The following is a 14,189-nucleotide window of genomic DNA, read 5'->3' as shown; positions in this document are numbered from 1 at the left end:
TGTCCATAATCTGGATGTGTACATTAAATGTACACCCACATGTTTTAATTTTTATTGAACTACAAAAAAGTTGAAACTTTGAACAGAACCTGTCTGTAGTTCGTGGTCCATAAGCAAGTTGGGTTGATGGCTGGTGTGCTCCATCATTGTGAGGTCAGAGGCATCTTCAAGGGATGCTTTATAACAGAAGAGGAGAGTATATTTTATCAGTGGTTCTGTTTATCAATAAAATCCAAGTGTGACAAGTATTTGCTCACAATCTATACAAGAAGTGTGGAACATTCCACTGTTGTGAATGTTGATGCAACAGGGCAGGTGCCAATTTTATAGGATCACTTTGAGAGACCTTCTTTGTCTGCTGTCCAGTTCCAGGCATGGTTGCCTATAAATAGGCAAAATGGGTGACTCACAGTGAGGAAAGCCAATGGGAGAAGTAGGCTAACCAATTGCCCTATCCGGTATGCTTTGGTAGGTGGAAGCAAAATGTGAGTGACACTACAACAGACCAATGGATGAAGAGGACTGGCTGAAAGGCTGTCTGTTTACGCATATTAACCCAATTTATTATGCACTTTATGCTCCGTTGTATTTTGTGCCTTGGCTTTATCTCTTTTCCCCCTATTTTTAAACATAAGCGCTTTATGTCATTCAAATATGGTTGAGATATTTGCAATTTGCTGATAGTTATGTATTTATATACCTGGTTTTGCTGTTGTACGTTTCATCAGAGCTTTTAGGTACTTTTGGAAGCTATATAGCATTTAGATTTGAATTTTAAGCATGTTTCATTATGATATGTTTTTTAGTTTCTCCTTTTAAATGTATTAATCTGTGGTTTTTTTACCGAGTTTCTATTTTATAGTATTTGGAGACGATGTTTTACTGTACATGCTTTTGTGGTCAAATTGATTGATCGAATAAAGTTTATGATGATGATGATACTAATATTATTTGGAAAAACAAAATAGTTCACACCAGTCCTTAAAAGTGTGTGTCTTTAACATGCAAAACTGTTCACTTTTGAGCATTAGATCGTATCACTGCGTTGAGTGGCAATTATTAGAAGGGACAGCTTCTAAACATATACTTTGAGAAACATTTGTGCCCCTTCCCGACAACTATGACAATGATGCAATTAATGAACCAAGAGACAGATCAGTTGTTATGTGTACTTATTTGTTTGTGGCCTAGAGCGTTATTACAGCTGAAGCAACATTACAGTCTATTAAAGCATATAAAAAAGTTTTTTTCTGAAACACGCATCCTGGACGGATGTATCTCAAGGTTCTCTCAAATGTGATGATGTCAAATAAAATAATTGCCTGGAATCAAACAATTTGGTCAGGCAGAGAAGCCGGGGCTTATCCTAGGATTTCTGGATGTACAATTCAGCCCCGAGAGGGGCATCTCCTTCTGTGTCCCGATTTCCATGAAAGTTTAATGCTTTGTCTTTGAGGAGTTACATCAGTGCACTGTTTTAAACACATCCACTTATTACATGTTAAATTACATTGAAACAAGAAGACTTTCCAGAACATGGAGATCAAGGTAAGAGGGTGGGTGGCAGAAACAGAACGAAGGCTCTGCTTGCGGTTCCCGAGAGGACCTCGAGCTGAGCTAGAGCCAAGCATTTGATTGAAATCCGGCTTGAGTTTAAAATGGCTCGGCCACCTTTAAGACATATGTAACCCAATCCTGTTGTGGGAAAACAAAGAGTAGCTCAGAAGAAGATATGTGCACCTCATATAATGTATATCTCAGCAGCGTACTCTAGGTGTGCGCCAACGGCGTATACAGATCATCAGCGCACCACAAGTGTAGTTTATTGTAGTTGCATTGATATAGCGCTTCATACCCCTGATAAGGTGCCAGAACATATTTGCTAATGGGTCTCCGTTGTGGCCTCTTTCTATGTTACGCATTCTCCCCACTACCTTAATGTTCCCTGCTGCTCATCCAGTGAGTGAGGTCATTGTATGGTTGGACTGTTGGCAGTGTTTGTGCTTGGATGAGTGGACAGTGGGAGTGAGACGGGCTGAGCGGCAGGTGGGGCTTTATCTGTAACTTACAATTAAGCTACTAAACCCACCTCTTTTATAACCTACGAGCATCCATTATTGATTACAACAGTATCACACCGATCCCTTGGGGTGCTTGAGGGAAGAGTTTGCCTCTTTCGTGTGCTCTGTTTGAGAAGTGTTTAGTGCCTGGAAACAAAGTGTAGCTCAGTTGTGCACCCGAGGGCGGGTGCAAATAAAGTATAGCTTAGTTTATTATTATTATATATTTAGAAATGGACCTTGTCCTTGTTGCACCTTCAGGCAGTTCTGGCTCACTGTGACTTGAATGATAAGAAGCGGCTTAAAGACCCCAGGCTGCAGTGAGGATGTGGGTTTAAAAGGCAAACCCGACAGGAGAATCACACGTGGGGTGCTGTGAACCCCAGGGGTGCAGACACTGTATCTGGGAAAGATCCAGTCCCAGGGCAGCACAATCTGCAGATGAGCAGCTCATCTTCAGCCTCCCCCTTAGAGAACAGGCTGTCCCCTCAAAACAGCACCCGCTTCAGATCTAGTGCGTAAAACACTCCGATGGGAATGTAAAAATACATTTCACGCTGGTGGCATTGTAGGCGAACATGTCATGAACTAACTATTAATTTTATTCTTACGTTATTTCATCCTATGCAAGTTACATAATAACGTACACAAATGTTTAAAAATAGACAGTCGTACCTCCTCTTTACGTGCAAATTACTGACGACAGAGGAATTATAAAGGACAGCATTTATGTAGCTCAGCCATATAGTGATAATTGGTGGCAAATAATGGAAAACGTTGGGCAAAATATGGAACGCTTCACGAATTTGCGTGTCATCCTTGCGCAGGGGCCATGCTAATCTTCTCTGTATCGTTCCAATTTTAGTATATGTGCTGCCGAAGCGAGCACGGTAAACTAGGCAGCTGCAGTGGTATATAAAGGTCGAATTTCAAAACATTACTTTCTTAGAGCGGCAATTGCAATTTACACACTGAGGGTCTTGCAACTGTGGTGGCTTCCCTTCAATATTAGTTGAGCCTCCTTCTCCAAAACAATGTTTGGAGGTGCAAAGAAACCTGCACTGCATCAATTGAAGCGCAGGGCACTGTGGGTATGCAAATTTCAAAGGCACGTCACCACCCCGGCTGCTTGTTCTGCGCCGAGGGCAAAGCACGTGCGTCTGGAGCCCGGAGACAGAAGCCCGAGGAGGCCCCCGGGGCACCGGGAACTCGGAGGTGAAATCCCCGCCAGAGCAGAGCCAATGCAGCTGAGCTTCAGGTATTCGGGAAATACAACGGGCGTGACGGACGGAGGACACGGGGACATTGTTAAGCAGGTCTGCCTCTGGCGCCAGCACCCGGGGCCTCGTCCCTCCTCTGATGGGCACCAGCGGGAAAAGCTGCTTTAACCCCCGAGCGCGCGAAGTGCTGCGGGTTCAGCGGCCACAAGCGCCCCCGGGACACGCGGGGCCACGTGCGAGGGCGTGCAGCGCTGCAAATGGAAACATAGAAGCGCAGGCGCCCCCTCTTTAGGGGACCCTGAGCGCCCACAAAGTGCCGGACCTCGCCCTTTAAATGTGCTGCAGCAGCGCCACCTGCAGGCGATGTGTAAATGAAGTGCAGGGCTGTGATGGGGTGCAGGCACATCTCGGGGTTCACACCCCCGGAACAACACACCCCGGACATTGTGTGCGGTTTGCGATTCCGGGAACAGCCGAGAGCCGCGGGTGACAAGGAAAGAATCGGAGAAGCTGTCGGGATTCTTTGTTATCTGACAGTTGTGCATCGCTTTAACCCATTAATCACTGTGAAATGATACAAACAGTTCTCAAATACCTTTTAACCGATGCCCTGTGTGTTTGCTGCGCTAGGTTAAGGGGTAAACTCTGTCCAGTTTACTACCGGGCCCCGGGTATCTTAATGTCTCCGCCGCCACAAAAATGAGTAAAATAAGCGAAAGCTGGTATTCCTCCTATTAGCTGTACAAATATAAAGCAGCAAATATAAGAAAACACATACAAATGTTCTACAGCTGCGTTCAAGAAAAGTATCGTTGCAAAATATTTTATATAAAGTCTAATTTCAATTTCCATCCTACCACTTGCATACTCTTAAACCACGAACAAACGGTCGTTACTTTCTCCTGGTAACGTGCCAACCTTTTTCTAGGCTTGAACTTCAGACGGGAAATAATACTTTTGCTAGTAACAATATTGCACTTAAAAAATACAGTGTAGGCCGGTGAAGAAACAACCAGGTGACAACCTTAGTCACATGGCCATAGACTGGTTAAGGAGTGGGTCTCTGTTGGTTGAGTAGGACCTTAGCTGCCTCAGTAGAGGGCTGAGCACCAGATGCATCAGAGGGTTTTACTCATTCTGTGTCTGGGAGAATGTGTTTGTACAAACGGCCCTAACTTGCCTTCCTAAAAATGGTACTCAAAACTCATACCTCTCAATCACCCTCATTTGAACATAGCTGTCAAGATTTCAGGTTGCTTGTGTGTGACATTTCCACAGTATCAGTTGGCATATGAGTGACATTCTTCTGTCAAATGCGTGACACTTCGAGTGACACTTTCTCACATGTAAATCAAAGCAGTGACCAGTATTTAGGGTCCCTGTGAGTTTTCTGTTACCGTACTCAGCCATATCACACAACAATGAACCAACCTAACGCGAGCCAAACCTATTGTCGTTGCTAATGCTTGTTAGCTGTAGCAGATACATGATTAATAACAATAATAACTTTGTCATAAATAATTAGAATTGAAAAGGTTTCATTTCTGAGAAAAGTAGACTGGAAATTGAACATTAGTAGGCCTGTGGGGTAGATAGTGATTTTCACAGGGTCGTACTCTCTCCTGGACTTCCGTCACACCGCTTTCCTCTGCAGTTTCTAACTCTGATAGTCACTTGTTAATTGTTGACAAATATAGGAAAACCTGGATCAAAATATGGAACGCTTCATGAATTTGCATGTCATCCTTGCGCAGGGGCCATGCTAATCTTCTCTGTATCATTCCAATCTAGGTATATGTGCTGCTGAAGCGAGCACGGTGTTACCACTGCACGAAGTGGTATATAAATTCAAATTTTCAAAACATTACTTGCTTAGGATGTGTGTTGCACTTCAGATACTGAGGGTGCTCCAATGGTAGTATTCTTCCCATGAAATAAGTTAATCCTTCTTCTCAAAAATAATATGTGGACGTGCAAAGATACGTGCGTTACATTAATTGAAGCACAGGGCACTATGGATATGCAAATATAAAAATTACGTAATCACCCCGGCTGCTTGTACTGTACAGAGGGCAAAACACCTGGGTCTGCAAGACCCAGAGAAAGAAGCATGGAGGAGGCGACCCTCAGTGTGATTAGAAATGGGATCCTGGAATTCCCTTAAGAGTAAAGCTTATTTGGCATAGCTGAGCTTCAAATATTTGGGAAATACAACGGACGTGACGGAGAGAGGACAGCGAGGACATTGCTAAGCACGTCTGCTTCTGGCGCCAACACCCCGGGGCCTCGTCCCTTCTCTGATGGGAACCAGCAGGAAAACCTGGTTTGAACCCCGAGCGTGCGAAGTGCTGCTGGTTCAACAGCCACAAGTGATGACGGGACATGCAGGGCAGAGGGCCACGTGCAAGCTATGTGTAAATAAAGTGCCGGGCTCTAATGGGGTGCAGGCACATCGCGGGGTTCCCACCCCCTTCAACAACATACAGCGGCCATTGTGTACGGTTTGCGATTCAGGAACAGCCGTGAGCCGGCAGGTGAAAAAAAAAGAATTTGTGTAAAGTTGTCAGGATTCTTTTGTTACATGACAGTTACGCAACCAGGTGACAACCTTAGTCACATGGCTATAGACTAGCTAAGGAGTGTGTGTCTGTTGGTTGAGTATGACCTTAGTTGCCTGAGTAGAGGGCTAAGCGCCAGATGTATTAAGGGGTTTTACTCATTCTGTATCCTGGGAAAATGTGTTTGTACAAATTGCCCTAACTTACCTACGTAAAAATGGTACTTGAAACTCATACCTCTCAACTCACCCTCATTTGAATATAGCTGCCAAGATTTCCATGCTCACAAAGCACTGCACAACACCGGACCAGAATACCTCAACAGACGACTCTCCGTCTACACCCTGACCCGGCATCTCCGCTCCGCCGACCTCGCCCTTTCAACCATCCCATGCGTCCGCAGAACTACAACCGGCGGTAGATCATTCTCGCACCTCGCCACCAAAACGTGGAACACTCTTCCCACCCACCTGCGCCAGACCAAAGACCTCCTTACCTTCAGGAAACTTCTCAAAACCTGGCTGTTCAAGCAGTAGCAGCACCTCCCCCCCTGCCTTCTTGCCCCTCCCCTCCTCAGCGCCTTGAGACCCTCGCGGGTGAGTAGTGCGCTTTACAAATCCCTGATTGATTGATTGGTTGAGTGTAACATTTCCACAGTTTCAGTTGGCATATGAGTGACATTCTTCAACCAAATGTGTGGCACTTCGAGCAACACATTCTCACATGTAAATCAAAGCAATGACCAGTATTTGTGTGCCCCCTGTGAGTTTTCTGTTGCCGTACTCAGCCATATCACACAACAATGAACCCCCCTAACGCAAGCCAAACCTATTGTAATGTTATAACCTGTCTTCTTTGTTTGGTCAATCAGGCGTGGTTGTCAAATAGTTTTCCTAGCATGTTTGTTAAAGGAGTGTTAGTTTGACAAATATTGGTGATTCCTGAGTGCACAAGGAGGATCTAGTATTGGTCAAGGGTGAACTTTGCCTGTCAAATTATACATGTGGATCAGAGAAAGCAAAAATCGAATGAGTAATTCTCAGAGCTAAAAGCTGCATTAGAAATATTCATGACGCTTCTGAAGTGATTGTGTCCCCTTTCAATAGAAAGTAGACAAGTTGGTGTGTTGATTTTTCTTCGGTGCTCTCAATATTTAGCATTTTGTTTTTGTGTAAATCGGATCTGAGGACGAGTCCACAAGACTTTGTCAGCTGATGTGCGTGTAAAAGTGACGTCAGTAGGTTCGCGCTGGGATTGGTCAATTAATGAAAAAGGAGCAGCAAAGGGATTGGTGCACAACTGTGAGGCGTTATTGGATGAGAGTAACAAGTGAAAAGAATTTCAGGATTTAATTACCTCCTGTTTTGAATAAATTGTAGTTTTAAGCCCGATCAAAGTAAAAAATGAAAATTTTCAAGGCACTGAAGAGTACGCTTAGGGGAGATGCTTTCATTCCAGTCAGAGTAGGAGAAATGGCCCTGCCAGAAGGTACACCTGCATATATAGTAATTGAAGAGAAAGGTACCGCAGCATGTATTTGGTTAAAACAGTGGTGCAAAATTACAGAAAAGGAAAGGAGCTTAGTGTTTCCTGTTTATGGAACTTTTAACATGAGAATGTTAGAAAATTTGAGAAGAGTGCTGTACAAATTAAAACCACCTCTGAGACCAGCACAATTGGAAGCTTTAGCTATTTGGGAGTTAAGGCCAGACAACAAGAGAAATTCAAATTTGAAAGGCAAATGAGAAAAGTTGAGCAGACATTATTAGAAGCAAGGTGGGACGATGAACTAAAAGTGTGGAGAACTGAAACTTTATAGGGTATTAAAATGTTTCCTGCAATGACACAAGAGAAAGAGAGCAGTGTCAGACCAAAGGCAAAGAAAAAGAATAAGGACTCTTCTGAAGAAGATGAGTCGAAGTCAGATGAACCATGAAAATCATTGACTTATGATAGTGACTCAGGCGATGACAAATTTATAATGCAATTACTGAGAAGTCATCCTCCTCCATATGCAGCACAAGAGAAAAGTCCAGGGTCCAGTCCAAGTGCACCAGCACAAACTCCACAAGCCCCAGTTGTGGTAACGTGAAGTCAAGTACAGGTTGCAACAAATGTTCCTACTATTACAGTAACTCAGACTGCTATGACTCAGACTGTAGCTCAGCCTGTAGTCTATCCTACTATCCCTGTTGTAAGTTCTGCACTGGGTATTACAGTACCAGTGGCACCACAGATACCACAGAATGTTTAAAGCCCAGTAATAGTTCAGATGGATGCTACACCTAATTCAATGACTCCAGTGCAAGCCCAGACAATGCCGAGGTATACACCTGTAACAATAATGCAGTCAAGTTTGTTCTTCAGCGCTTTCAGGTCAAAGTTCTGGAGTAATTTACTCGAGAAATCATAATGCTACTTCAAGTCTAGAAGCATTATCAGTTCCTGTTACTATTGATCCTGTTGTACCATTGTATGCCCAGGGAAATAATGAAACTAACGTACAGAATATTTTTAACAAACATGCAGAAATGGAGAGACTCAATGCATCTGCTGTAATTATGCCTCCATCATATCAGACTTTTGACAAGACCGGTCTACTGATTCACTTGTCCTATTCCAGGACTTCATAGTTAGGGAAGACAAATTCAAATGTGTTTTTGATGACACCTGAAACACCATGGGGGTTATTCTAACTTTGGAGGAGGTGTTAATCCGTCCCAAAAGTGACGGAAAAGTGACGGATTTACCACCAGCCGTATTACGAGTCCATTATATCCTATGGAACTCGTAATACGGCTGGTGGTATATCCGTCACTTTACCGTCACTTTTGGGACGGATTAACACTCCTCCAAAGTTAGAATAACCCCCCATGTGTTACTCCACAAAGTTGGCCTAATGTAAATAATATTGTTTCATTACAAGGCTTGACAGCTCAGCGTTTAACAGACTGGTTGGAAAAAGTAGGTGGTGCAGTAAAAACAAATGCTGAAGGAGGAAAATCATTGAACCTGGCAAGATTAAAATTAAAATTAAATTAAATGATTGAAGGAACACTTGAGTTAAATAGAATTGACTCATATAATGAAGATGAGTTATGCTTCATATAGAAAGATGTTATAAACAGAGCAGGATTGGCACATCAGAAATCATCAGGACTTGCAGAGAAAATGAAGTAGAAATTGAAAAATCAAAACCACTGAATAGAAGTTACAGCTTAGAATTTGATGCAAAAGACATTGAGAACATGAGAACACCAGGTATGAAAATTCACATAAAAAGCTAATTCAGAGTATTCAAACATGGGGAGCATTAGATACATGGGAAAGGAGATGGGTGAAGAAAAGAGATCAGAAGAAAAAGGAGCCTGTGAATTCAAATACTGATGCACAGCAGACTGATAATCCAGTAAAGATATTAACAATGAGAGAAATTCGTGGAGGGAATCATGTACGTGTTCCTTGGACAAGGAGTGATACCTTGTCATTTACAAAGGTTGTAAAGTTTGTCAAGGTTGAGAGAGAAACCAGTGGAATGGTACCAGCAGAGAGATTTGTGAAACTCGCAAAATGCCTGTGGAAGGATTTAAATTCTCTGTTAGAAATAGTGGTTCCAGTTGATTTGAGGGTGGAATGCAAAAGAACTGTTCACTGGCTAACAAGAGAGCCTCCACGAGATCCAGTTACAGGTGCACCATCTCCTGATGTAATGAAAAGCTATTACAAAGTGATTTCATTTTTTAAAACAATAATTTCCCCTAAAAGTATTGATTGGCAGAGAATCGATAGGACAGCACAGGAAGTAAAGGAGTCAATACATGCATACTATGAGAGGTTGTTGCAAGCATTTACACATTACAGTGTTACAGAAACAATTGAGACCAAAGACATGATTCATTTTGTGTTGAGATTTGTTGAAGGGCTGAGACCTGAAGTTAGTAACATGCTTAAGAGTCATTTGATTTGCTAGCAAGTAAAACTGGTTGATGAAGTATTACAGTTTGCCAAATACTGTAGTGATCAGATTGAAATGAAGCAGAAGAGATTGAAGGAAAACGCAATGGTGATGCACATTAAAGCAGCACAATCAGGAATGCAGGGAATTTTTCAACAGCAAGGAAACATGCAGGTGTTTCAAAATCAGGGTCAGTCGAGAGGTAGAGGATGTGGTGGTGGTGGAAATGGAAATGGAAATCGTGGCATTGATTTGAATATTAGTGTTAATCCAGGTGATATATAGGCAATGAAAACGATGTTACCTTGTCACGGTTGTGGGAGCCGTGGGCTTTGTAAACAGGAGTGTCCAATAATGGTGCAAGAAAGTGTTCTTATGCAGATGAATGAAAACAATCTTTTCCAAATTTGAGAGGACCAGAATAAGAGGTCCTAATTTAAATGTCCAGAAAATGAATAATAAAAAAACGCAGATTCCTCAGCAAATGCAAAGTCCCCAACAGAGTCTACAATTACAGGTGCCACATTTTCAGGTGCCACAGTAACAGCAAATGCAGCCCCAAATACAAGTGATACCACTGCAACAAATGCTGATACCTCAAGTTCCAATGGCACAGCAGCAAGTGATGCTTCCTCAGCAGAACATTGGTCAAAGATTAACGGGGTCATGGCAGTAAACACTGTTGGCCGCCATGTCAATGGTGTACAGAAGACCGCCATTGGCAGTGAACAGAAACCCGCCATATAAAGATGTCAAAAACAGAATCCGCCAACATTTCTGCTACCACCAGCCACTGCCAGGGCCTTGTCGGCGGAAAGGCTGCACATCCCACCCGCCACAGCCAAGCACACAAATCCCACGCCCTCCAAATATTGATGCACAATCACTGCAGCGGTTAGTGAATTCCAAACAACCATTGGCGGTACAGACCGCCACGGCCAGCAATGGTACCCAACAGCAAGAAAAGCACACATTGACAAGTTTGAAACCCACACCTGACACACATCCACAACACTATAAAACACGCACATACACACCCCACAATCCTTTACATCGGCAATAGGATAAGCCAGACTGACATCACTACACGCAGACACTGAACGTAACATCACCCAACTCACACACCCAACCACACAACAGCACCCTCGCCAATATCCACACAACACACCACCCACAACACACACCATGGCACCCCCTAAGCAGCCACGCTTCACAGAAAGGGAGCTAAGAACAATGATGGATGAGATACTCCTGGTCGAGCCACAAATCTTCGGGGCACAGATCCAGCACACACCCATCGCCAGGAAGATGGAGTTATGGCAGACTATAGTGAACAAGGTCAACGCAGTGGGAAACCATCCACGCACGAGGGACGACATCCGCAAGAGATGGAACGACCTGCACGGAAAGGTGAGGTCAATGGCATTGAGGCACAACATTGTGGTCCAGAAGACTGGGGGAGGACCCCCACCTACACCCCCCGAATACACCGACTGGGAGGAAAAGGTACTGGCCATCCTGCACCCTGAAGGCCTCACTGGACTCGCTGGAGGAATGGACTCGGGTAAATGATCTACAATTACCCCATGTCCACCACACATGTAATGCATGCACCAGCTCACCCCTCCAACTGCCACCAGGATCACACCCCACCGTGGCCTCAATCACCACATCCAGGCACCTTGCATGCCCACAAACCCACCAACAGGCCCACATCCCTCCCCCTGTGCACAGCCACCCATCCCTGCAAGGTATCACAATGGCACTACACCACCCACAATGCACGACCACATCCCATGCAAAATGCTATGGTAACCCCACAAAAGGTCCCTGCATGGCCCAACAGGGGAAAGAACTGCACAAAATAGGCCAGAGATGTGCATCCTCATCCAAATTAGTAAATGTAACATACATGTCCATTCCCCCCAACAGGCACCATCACCCATGCCACCCTGACGGAAAGGCCAAGGAGTGCCAGCACCCCCACATGGAGACAGAGGCACCACTCAGGACACTGGCGAGGGGACTGTGGACACTGAGGAATACCCTGGTCTGTCACACAGTCCTGGGCTGTCACCCTCCAGCAGCCCCTACCCAGGACACCACTGACACTCCTACCACCCAGCCACCAACATCTGCATATGCCAAACAACCCCACACCAGTGTATCCAGGCCACAGACTGGTGGAACACAAGTACAGAGGCCACAGTCTCCACCTACCAACAGGCAGGATGACGATGGCCCCAGTACAAGTGGTACCGCCAGACCTGTGCAGGAGACACAGGTACAGGGGGCTAGGCCCAGTGAGAGGGTATCAGTGGCCCGGGGGGGAGGTCAAAGGATGGATGTTGCAGCCCAGGAGGTGATCTCTGAGGTCCTGGGAGCATACCACCATACCCAAGACAGGATGGGCCAGATCCTGGCCACCCTGGAGCAGAGTCAAAGGCTGCAGATAGCCCAACATCAAGAGACAATGGAGCAGTGGAAACAACTCAATGCCACCATGGCCACTACTGCAGGGGTGCTGCAGCACCACCACCCAACCCAGCCTGAGACCCCCACAAACCAGGAAGCCCCTACCACTGACCACGACACAGACCAGCCATCAACATCAGCAGCAGCAACCAGACTGGTGCCACTGTCTAAGGACTCACAGGAGACCAGCACCCCTACCCGTACAGCCCAGCACCAGACACTCAAACGGTCCCTCAGACCCAGATAGGGCACTGGAACACCTGCCAAGACCAAGGCACCCTCAAAGAAGTGACTTTGACACAAACTGTTTCTCAAGTGTGCCCCTGTGCTACCATCCTCACCGGCCAATAGCAACCCAACAACTTGCAAGGTACAGATGGACCTATACCCACTGCCACCAATCGCTGAGACCATGTAGCCAGTATTGACATCCACCATCAGCCCACCTCCTATCACTGTAAAGAGCACCAATGCATTCCTTACAACATTTAAAACACATGTGCAGCAATTTCTATGTCCCCTGTCATCATGTTGAATCAAATGTAAGTGTGAAAGCATTTGCCAGTTAAATTCAATAATCAGACCTTTATTGCAGGAATGGCACCCCATGCACAACATTGTGTGGAGTAAACAGAAATGTACACCATGTTGGTTATCATGGCACATGCCACCTGAAATTCATGTAACAGTGTCAATTACTACAGACCCCACATCCCCACAGTGAATAAGTCAGACTGACATTATGCAGTGCAGACAACATCATCAATGAACAGTACCTCATAGTCACTGGAAGTATAGTTGGATCAGTTGGTTCCTGGAGTGAACATCTTCCCCCTCTTCATCATCACCATCACTCTCATCCCCTTTCAGAGGAAGCAGGTCTGGATATACAGCACCCTTCTCCTCCAGTAGGGGGATAGATTTCCTCACAGCCGTGTTGTGCCGCATACAGCAGGCCACCACTGTAGGAAAGTACCATCTTGCCTGCCATGTTACCCCCATTTTTCACTGTATATATGTTGTTTTAGTTGTATGTGTCACTGGGACCCTGGTAACCCAGGGCCCCAGTGCTCATAAGTGTGCCTGAATGTGTTACCTGTGTAGTGACTAACTGTCTCACTGAGGCTCTGCTAATCAGAACCTCAGTGGTTATGCTCTCTCATTTCTTTCCAAATTGTCACTAACAGGCTAGTGACCATTTTTACCAATTTACATTGGCTTACTGGAACACCCTTATAATTCCCTAGTATATGGTACTGAGGTACCCAGGGTATTGGGGTTCCAGGAGATCCCTATGGGCTGCAGCATTTCTTTTGCCACCCATAGGGAGCTCTGACAATTCTTACACAGGCCTGCCACTGCAGCCTGAGTGAAATAACGTCCACGTTATTTCACAGCCATTTTACACTGCTCTTAAGTAACTTATAAGTCACCTATATGTCTAACCTTTACCTGGTAAAGGTTAGGTGCAAAGTTACTTAGTGTGAGGGCACCCTGGCACTAGCCAAGGTGCCCCCACATTGTTCAGGGCCAATTTCCCGGACTTTGTGAGTGCGGGGACACCATTACACGCGTGCACTACATATAGGTCACTACCTATATGTAGCTTCAAATGGTAACTCCGAATATGGCCATGTAACCTGTCTATGATCATGGAATTGCCCCCTCTATGCCATCCTGGCATAGTTGGCACAATCCCATGATCCCAGTGGTCTGTAGCACAGACCCTGGTACTGCCAAACTGCCCTTCCTGGGGTTTCACTGCAGCTGCTGCTGCTGCCAACCCCTCAGACAGGCATCTGCCCTCCTGGGGTCCAGCCAGGCCTGGCCCAGGATGGCAGAACAAAGAACTTCCTCTGAGAGAGGGTGTGACACCCTCTCCCTTTGGAAAATGGTGTGAAGGCAGGGGAGGAGTAGCCTC

General features: G+C 45.2%; 2 non-coding genes across 2 annotated transcripts; both read right to left on the bottom strand.

The window, feature by feature from the left end:
- Window positions 1-2,842: 2,842 nt before the first annotated feature.
- Window positions 2,843-2,949, bottom strand: LOC138283091 (U6 spliceosomal RNA). The gene has a single exon (XR_011201057.1). It is a non-coding gene; the product is annotated as a U6 spliceosomal RNA (small nuclear RNA).
- A 2,040-nt stretch (window positions 2,950-4,989) lies between these two features.
- LOC138283100 (U6 spliceosomal RNA) lies at window positions 4,990-5,096 on the bottom strand. The gene has a single exon (XR_011201066.1). It is a non-coding gene; the product is annotated as a U6 spliceosomal RNA (small nuclear RNA).
- Between the last annotated feature and the right edge of the window lie 9,093 nt (window positions 5,097-14,189).

Source organism: Pleurodeles waltl, chromosome 2_2 (genome assembly GCF_031143425.1).
Source record: "Pleurodeles waltl isolate 20211129_DDA chromosome 2_2, aPleWal1.hap1.20221129, whole genome shotgun sequence".
NCBI lineage: Eukaryota > Metazoa > Chordata > Amphibia > Caudata > Salamandridae > Pleurodeles > Pleurodeles waltl.
The sequence above is the reverse complement of the archived record's forward strand: the minus strand, read 5'-3'. Positions and strand labels throughout refer to the sequence as shown.